Raw genomic sequence first — 8,613 nt, forward strand, 5'->3', positions numbered from 1 at the left:
GTAAAACAGACAATGATTGATGTACTGAAGCAGGGGTGGACATGGTATAAAAGCATAGAATGCACATACAAAGGTAAATGGAAGTACCATCTGAACGTAAGCTCTTTAAGGACAGAATTTTCGACTTCTTTTTTAGTCACTGCTCTATCCCCAATACCTAGAACAGGCACTCAATGAGGATTTCTTTTCTTTTTTTTTTTTTTTGTTTGACTAAAGCAGTTCATATCATTTTATTCACATTTAAACCCCACAGGAGCCAGAGATGAAGTGTCATCTTCTATTCCAAGGATGAAGTCTTCAGGTAAGGTCTCAGGTGCTATCTGAGCTAACTGGTCATCATAAGAACGTAGGGTCCATAATTTCTCTAATTCATAGGTTTCTCTGGTTTCTGGAAGCATCAAATGAATCACCATGCTGCCAAAGTCCACACAGAGCCAGTCATCAGTGTCCTTCCCTTCGATGTTAACATGAGGCTCACTTTTACATTTCAGGTATTTGTACATTTTCACAATGTAGTAGGCCATGGCATGTAAGTGTCGAGGGGAAGTTCCACTACCAATTACACAGAAATCTGTATATTTCATTTCTGGAGGAACCTTAATGACACAAATGTCTCTTGCCATTTTCTTGCCTCAGAAGTGAAACCAGCATATTGATGTCACACTTGGGACCAGTATGATCTGCGGTGCCTGACTCCGGGCGCCCCTCGCCGCCCGGCAATCCCCTCCGCCTGTCCTCCAGGCCGCGCGCTCGGTGGGGGGGGGGGCGGGCAGACCCTGCCGGGGGGCGGTCCCACCGGAAGCCGCCCCACTGACCGCAGCCTCGGCGGGCCACGCTCCCGGGGAAAAGGCCTCAATGAGTATTTCTTAATTGGATAAATAGAACAGAATGAAAAGCATCCCTGAAGAGAGAGATGAGAATACGGCATTGGTGGTTGCCCGTTGGTAGGGAGGGTGGGGTGTCAGGGTAGAGGAGGGCTGAGAGGAGACGGAACCTCATTCTGTACTGTGTGCAGCTTTTGCACATGTGCACCACCTTAAAAAGTTAAAAAGAAAAAAAAAAAGGGGGTAAGAACAGGAAAGCAGGACACCGTGGGCCTAAAACCAAGTTGGAAAAAATGTGAAATCTGGTCGAGCATCTCTTACTGATACCATCCTCCATTACAGCGGAGGAGAAAAGCTGACTAGAGGGTTAGCAGTCCCTTCCCCTTCACACGGCAGCCCTGAGGGGCTAATCTGCTCTGGCTGTAAATATGGCAACCTTGAGGGTTTCCTTACATAAGCAAATAAGGCTCTCGTAAATAGCACAGCCAAGTCCTTTGAACACTGAAGCAACAGGCCTTCGTTTTGACAGCCAGCCCTTGACATCTTGTCAACCTCATGGGAAGTCATTTCTGCCTGTTCTCCACTAAGCTGGTTTCACTGACACCTTGGAAATGGTAGGCACTCCTGGATAAGGAAAGTCTCTATGTGTTTAATTTGGGCCAATTCCTGTTAAAACCACCATTCTTCTATTTCTAGCAATATTCCCAAATGCCTAATTTCAGTGCTCCCTTCAAAAGGTGGGCAGCATATGAAAGACAGAGAATTAATATTCTTTATCTTTGACAGAGAATTTAGTAGTTAATATTTTGACAGAGAAGTATAAATTTACATGAAATATCTCATTTCAATCTCATAACAGCTTTATGCAGGAGATGGTATCATCCTATTTTATAGGAATTGGGGCTTAAAGAAGCAGGTGGGAAGCAAGGATTCCAACCAGGCCGGTCTCTAAAACGCACGCTTTTCCTCTCCACTGCCTCCCAGCATTTGTATTATACCTGCAATTTACAAAGCAACTCACATACACTATCCCATTTAATCCTCACAACCTGAAATCTAAGAATTATTTTAAATTTCCATTTGCTATGGACTGAACATTTGTGTGCCCCCTGCAAATTCATATATTGACACTTAATCCCCAGTGTGGTGGCATTCGGAGGTGGGGCCTTTAGGACATAATTAGGCTATGAAGATTCAATATCAAAAAAACAAACAGCCCAATCAAACAATGGGCAGAAGACCTAAATAGACATTTCTCCAAAGAAGGCATACAGATGGCCAACAATCATATGAAAAGATGCTCAACATCACTAATTATTAGAGAAATGCAAATCAAAATGACAATGAAGTATCACCTCACACCGGTCAGAATGGCCATCATCAAAAAGCCTACAAATAACAGATGCTAGAGAGGGTGTGGAGAAAAGGGAACCCTCCTACACTGTTGGTGGGAATGTAAATTGGTGCAGCCACTATGGAAAATAATATGGAGGCTCCTTAAAAAACTAAAAATAGAGCTACCATATGATCCCACTTTTCCAGATATAGACCCAGCAATCCCACTCCTGGGTTTATATCTGGAAAAGACAGAAACTCTAATTTGAAAAGATACGTGCACCCCAGTGTTCATAGCAGCACTATTTACAATAGCCAAGACACGGAAGCAACTTAGATGTCCATCAACAGAATGGATAAAGAAGATGTGGTACATATATACAATGGAACATTACTCTGGCATAAAAAGGAATGAAATATTGCCATTTGCAGCAACATGGATGAACCTAGAGAATACTATACTTAGTGAAGTAAGTCGGGCAGAGAAAGACAAATATTATATGATATCACTTATATGTGGAGTCTAAAAAGTAATACAAATGAATCTATACACAAAACAGGAACAGACTGACAGACATAGAAAACAAACTTATGGTTACCAAAGGGGAAAGAAAGGGGGGGGAGAAATAAATTAGGAGTATGGGATTAACAGATACAAACTACTGTCCATAATATAGAGAAGCAATAAGGATTTACTGTATAGCACAGGGAACTATATTCAATATCTTATAATAACCTATAATGGAAAATAATCTGAAAATATATATATAACTGAAAAAAAGAAAAAGTTTCTCATCAGTGTGTCTCCAAAGACACCAGGCTCTTTTTCCAAGAGTTATACAAAGTCTTGTTAAAACCTAGAAACGTTTAATTACCTATGGCATATACAAATTACTCAGATTTCATTTGGGTCAAGGCTTAAGATATTATTAAAATTATCTGTCAGGGGACTTCCCTAGTGGTCCAGTGGGTAAGACTCTGTGCTCCCAATGCAGGGGGCCCGGGTTCAATCCCTGGTCGGGGAACTAGATCCCGCATGCCGCAACTAAGAGTTCGCATGCGCCAACTAAGAAGCCCACGTGCTGCAACTAAAAAAGGATCCCGCATGCCGCAACTAAAAAAAGATCCCACATGCCACAACGAAGATCCCGTGTGCCACAACTAAGACCCAGTGCAGCCAAAATAAATATAAATAAATACATAGATAAATAAATAAACAAAAAATTAAGTTGTGAGGGCAGAGCCCTCAGGAACAGGAACAGAGACTTCCTTTCTGCTCTCTGCCTGTGAGGACACAAAAAGATGGCTGTCTGCATCCCAGGAAGCGGGCTCTCACCAGAAACCAAATCTGCCCGTGCCTTGACCTTGGACTTCCCAGCCTCCAGAACTGTGAGAAATAAATGTTTGCTGTTTAGGCTACCCAGTCTAAGGTAATTTGTTACAGCAGCCCAAACTGACTAAGGCATCATTTTACAGAGGGGAAAACTGCAGCTCAGAGACGGGCACATAGGGGCAGCATGGTATAAGACAGAGAGTGCTGGTCTGGGAAGAAAGACCTGGATCCTACTCCTGGCTGTGCCCCTGATGAACTTGGTGACCTTGGGCAAGGCATGCATGCTCTCTGGCCCACAGTTTCCTCTTCTGTAAGGCAGTGTAATAGACTAGATGCTCTAGCATCCCCAGCAGCTCAGATAGTCTTTGATCTTAGGAAACCTCTTGGTGTTCCTTGCAATGAGGTTAGAACTTTAGTTGTGAAGGGGGAGCCAATGAAACTGACATACACAACTGGCCCTGGTGGGATATTGGCATTTATTCCTATACTGCAGTTCACACTTCTAAGTTTCTACAGTTGCAATGTCTTAATCATAATGACACTGCTTCTAGAATGCCATTAATATTCCCATCGGAAATGGAAATGCCAAATTGCTAATCGCGCCCCGGGGGCTTTTCATCTCATGCTATCATCGCTTTAGATGATTTTTAAAATCATATTTAAGTTTATTAAAATATCAACCATTTTTTGTTTAGAAACAGGAAAGTCTACACCAGTGTTTATACAATGGCAGGAAAAAAAAAAACTCTGTCCACCAGAAACAAGCCAGCCCACGACTCCACAGAGCTGATGAAAACATTTGAAGAACCCAGCTCTGCCTGGCTGCCTGGCTGGGGCTCCCTTCGCGAGAGGGCATTGCCAACAGCAGTGACAGGTTAGTGCTGGGTTAAAGTAGCAGCTGGAATCAGCACAGGTGGAGGCTCATGGCCCCTGTCTGTGGCTCAAAACTGGAAGCTATGGTATCTTGCCTGGTAAGGAAGTGGGTGGAGCAGAAAGAGAATGGGCAGCCCGGGTTTGAATCTGGGCTCTGTCGCTGGTGTCTCTGTGATACTGGGCCAGTTACTTCATCCCTGTGAGCTTTAGCTTCCTCACCTATAACTTCTCATTTAGCATTTCTGGCTGAGGACTGCTGCAGTGATGGAACAGGCTTAGTAGGTGCACAATAAACGTCCATGTAACCACAAACATCTGCCCTGGACAAGACACAGCCTTTGACCTCAAGGAGTTCAAGGTCTAAAGAGGAAGAGAAACGTGGAGAGACAATGACGACTGAGGATACCGAGGACTGGGGTAGTGGCAAGGATGGAGAGTTGCGGGAGCTCGGAAGAGAGTGTGTAGCCTTATGGGAAGAGGTGATGTCGTCAGAGGAGACCCTCTCCTCCCCCCAACTTCCCCCCAGGAGACAGCTGAGCTGATAGCAAGGATGAGGAGGAGACTCACGGGGAAAAGGGTAGGGAGGGTTACTCCTGGCAGGAAACAGCCTGCCGCCTTTGAAGAATTATCAGCGATTCACCGTGAGTGCAGGGGATTAGAGTTGGGGATGAGGCAGTTGGGGAAGCGGAGGGAGCTGAGGCCTGTGAGCCCCTCTGTGAGCCTGGGGTCTCCCCATGCCCCCTTCTCCACCTGCGTGTGGGCACCCCCCTCTTGGCTGGATGGCTCCATGCACACGCTGCACAACTGCACCCCCACACCCGAGACACAGGGTGCTGCCTCAGCAGGGACGTATGTCATGGTCTGGGAAATCTGGATTTTGTTCAGAACACTCCGAACCTGAGGAATGAACTAGAAGGGTTTAAATCAAGGAAGTGACACAATCACAGCTGTGGTTTAGAAAGAACACTCTGAACACAGGAAGGCTTCTGGATGGGTGAGGAGTGAGAGAAGGCTGGAGGCCTGGGGGAGGATATGCTGAGGACACGAGCAGAGGCACGGGGGGTGGGGGGGGGCGGGCGCTGGCAGAAAGGGAGGCTTCAAGGAATCCACAGAAGGTAAACTGGACAGGATTTTGTGACCGCGTGGAGATGGGAGGAGGTGAGGACACGACGGTGGCTGGGGCCTGTGGATCTGCAGACGTAGACGTGGGAGTCATTTATGTGGAGAGAGAGGGGAAGGTGAATCCGTCGGAGAGTCAAGAGGGAAGAGGACCCAGAACAAAATGTCAGGGGCCCCTGAAGTAGAGACAGGAAGAAACATGCAGGGAGCAGGGAGGAGGCCGAGCCAGCCTGGCCCTGTGGTCTTTTTCCCCACTGAGTAGGAGGTGGAGGTATCTGGAGAGGCTGGGGCGTGTGGCAGGGCTCAAGGTGGCGAGGAGGAAACAGCTACTGTGAGGGGGTTGGAGAGGGAGCGGATCGGGGACGCTGGGGAGGACTGCCAAGCACGGGTTGTTTTCTCCTGGCCTGACAGCTGCCGTCAGTCAGGGGACCAGATGGAACAATGAGGTAAGATCCTCCCAGCACACAAGCTACACTCTGGGGGCAGAGCAGGTGCTTTTAGACACAGAATTTATTCGTCTGAACCGCTAGAGGGCCACCGGTGCCATTTGCTTGCGGGAGTGTGGGAAGAGGCTCCCAGCCGGCCTCCCCAGCTACCAGCAGGAGCAAGCCTGGAGCAAGAGAGCAAACGGAGGCCCATACACCCCATACACAAGCTGGCTAAACACGTAGAAACTCCAAGCGAAGCTATTCCCCCAACGGGCCTGCTTTCCTAGCCGGGCCTCGCAACCTATTCCCAAGCACCACCCTTTCATCCCAGAGGCTAAAGGCGGTGAGCTCTTCCCTGGGTCAGCCCGGCCACCTGTGAGCCTGTGAGCCAGGATGGGGCAGAAGCTGGACCTGGGCCCAGGACTCCCAACTGGTGACTAGACCCTCGGGACTGAAACGGATGGACACAATCAGGGTCTCCCAGGGAGCTGAGGCAAGCAGATTCCCCTCCCTGCGTGTCATTTTGCCGACTCAGGATTTCCAGGCAATTCTAAGCACCTCCCCAAACTACATCACCCGAGTAGAGAGAAGGGAAAGAGCATAGTTATCTTGTGGAAACGTCTCTGGCTATACACCTACTCTGGGTGATTTGAAGTGACTGTCAACAAAGCGGGCCTTCTGGAAGCAACCCAATTTCCTTCAACTGGTAAACGGTAAAACAAAATGTGGTACATCCATACAATAGAACACCACTCAGTAATTAAAAGAAAAAAACTACTCTATGCAACAACTTAGATGTATCTCAAAAGAATTTCATGTTAAGTAAAATAAGCCAGGCACAGAAGGCTGCATACTGCATGGTCCCACATTTATGACATTCTAGAAAAGAGGAGCTATGGGGAGAGAAGATAGATCAGTGGTTGCCAGAGCAGGAAGGGCAGAGGGGATTAGCTGCAACGGGACATAAGGGAATTTGACTGGGTGGTGAAAGTGTTCTGTCTTGATTGTGTTGGTGGTTTCACAGCTGCATACATTTGTCAAAACTCATCAAACCAAATACTTTTTAAAAAGGGTGAATTTAATGAAGCTAACCCCCAAATAAGTAAATTAATCAGACCCTCTTTCTCTGGTTTCCCAGGACAGAGGCTGTGGTTTTCTCCCTCTTCCTTTGTCTAGGGGGTCCATTTCAGCCCAAGTGACCCTCTCCTGTAATTTCCCTTCATTCAATTGGTTATCAAACCAGAGGAAGACAGATGGACAGAGATAGAGACAGCGGGAGACAGAGATTTAGACAGAAAGACAGAAAACATTCTATATTTTGGAGTTTGTGATATGTAGAATCCTCCTAAGCACGGGCCCCAAGGCAGGGAAAGGGTCCTCTTTCCAGGGTGTAAGAATAGCACGAGACTGTCATGGCTGAGAGCATCTCCTTTGATAAGTCTGGGTACCTCAACTTCTACCACCCAATAGATTCTCACTTACACAAATTCTTTGATAGTAAGCGTTCTGTGAGCATTGAATTTTTGCTGAAATTTTAAATGTGAATTTTTTAAAGACTCCCATAGGTAGTCACTTTAAAGTTTATATTCTTCCTGATTTATTTGTTTTGCACATTTGAAACTTTTCATGAATTGGATTTGCTTAAAAGGGAGTATACCTGAAGGATAAGCCATCAAACCTCTGTTTTGCTTGACAGACCTGCCAGATGTGTCGTTCTTTTGTGGCAGGGCCCAACTAGAAACCAGAGAAATGGAGGGCAGAAAGGAAGAAGATAACACAAAACAATGGATAAACAGAAAGCGCTTCTATTTGTCTTTCTGATGCACGCTCACAGACACTCACACATTCCTCCCCAGCCCAGCACTCCCTTGCTCACTTGTATTTCACTAACGTTACATGAAATCACAGGAGCCACCTACTCTGAAAGTATGCGTTCTACGTGTGATAAAAATGAAAGAAGACTTTTTCAGAATTGTCATATCATGGGAGAGACTTTCGGCATGAACCTGTCACACCGAAGGGCTGCTGTTGACTGTGGGAGCCCAAGAAGTCTGTAATGACCCCCACAGTCACATAGCCCTTCAGTGACTCAGTTTATTCATATGTAAAATGGGAATAACAATAACTGTCTTCTTTTTCTTACATAACCGTGGTTAGGGGCACGTGTGGAATGGCATGTGAAAGAGCCCTGTAAACTCTGGACTAGCACCTACCTACATAGCGCCTATAGCAGCTGCTGCGAACGGCTGTGAGACACAGCCAGCGTGGTGTGAAAAGCGGCTCCCTCCCCACCGCAAGGACCCCTGGCCTTTAGAGGAGGCCCCCGGAGCTTGTTAGTGGTCGAGATACTTTTGTTTCTAGTTTATAACCAACCTGCGGGAAGCCCCCTTCGCCTCCCCCGCTCACCGGAACACAATCTAAAGATTTCTCTCGCTGTCCTGAGTGCTGGATCCTGCAGGACCCGCCAAGCCAGGGTCATCGGCTTCCCCGTGAGCTCGGCATAGCATGCGGGTGTGCTGAGAAGCGCCGAGGTCAGCACCCCAGCCGGGACCCCCTTGTCCGGCCCCAGTCAGCGCGCCGGCTAATGCGGCCTATTCAGGGAGGCGGGGCGGGAACAATGGGAACAAATCTCTGCCCACCGCGCTCCCAGGGGACAAAGTGCTGGCAGCCTTTCCCTCGGAGCTCATCAATTCCGGAACCA

General features: G+C 47.2%; 1 pseudogene; it reads right to left on the reverse strand.

Moving 5' to 3' along the window:
- Positions 1-230: 230 nt before the first annotated feature.
- LOC137765889 (mitochondrial assembly of ribosomal large subunit protein 1 pseudogene) lies at positions 231-1,161 on the reverse strand (annotated as a pseudogene).
- Positions 1,162-8,613: the final 7,452 nt, after the last annotated feature.

This window comes from Eschrichtius robustus, chromosome 6 (assembly GCF_028021215.1).
Source record: "Eschrichtius robustus isolate mEscRob2 chromosome 6, mEscRob2.pri, whole genome shotgun sequence".
NCBI classification, from domain to species: domain Eukaryota; kingdom Metazoa; phylum Chordata; class Mammalia; order Artiodactyla; family Eschrichtiidae; genus Eschrichtius; species Eschrichtius robustus.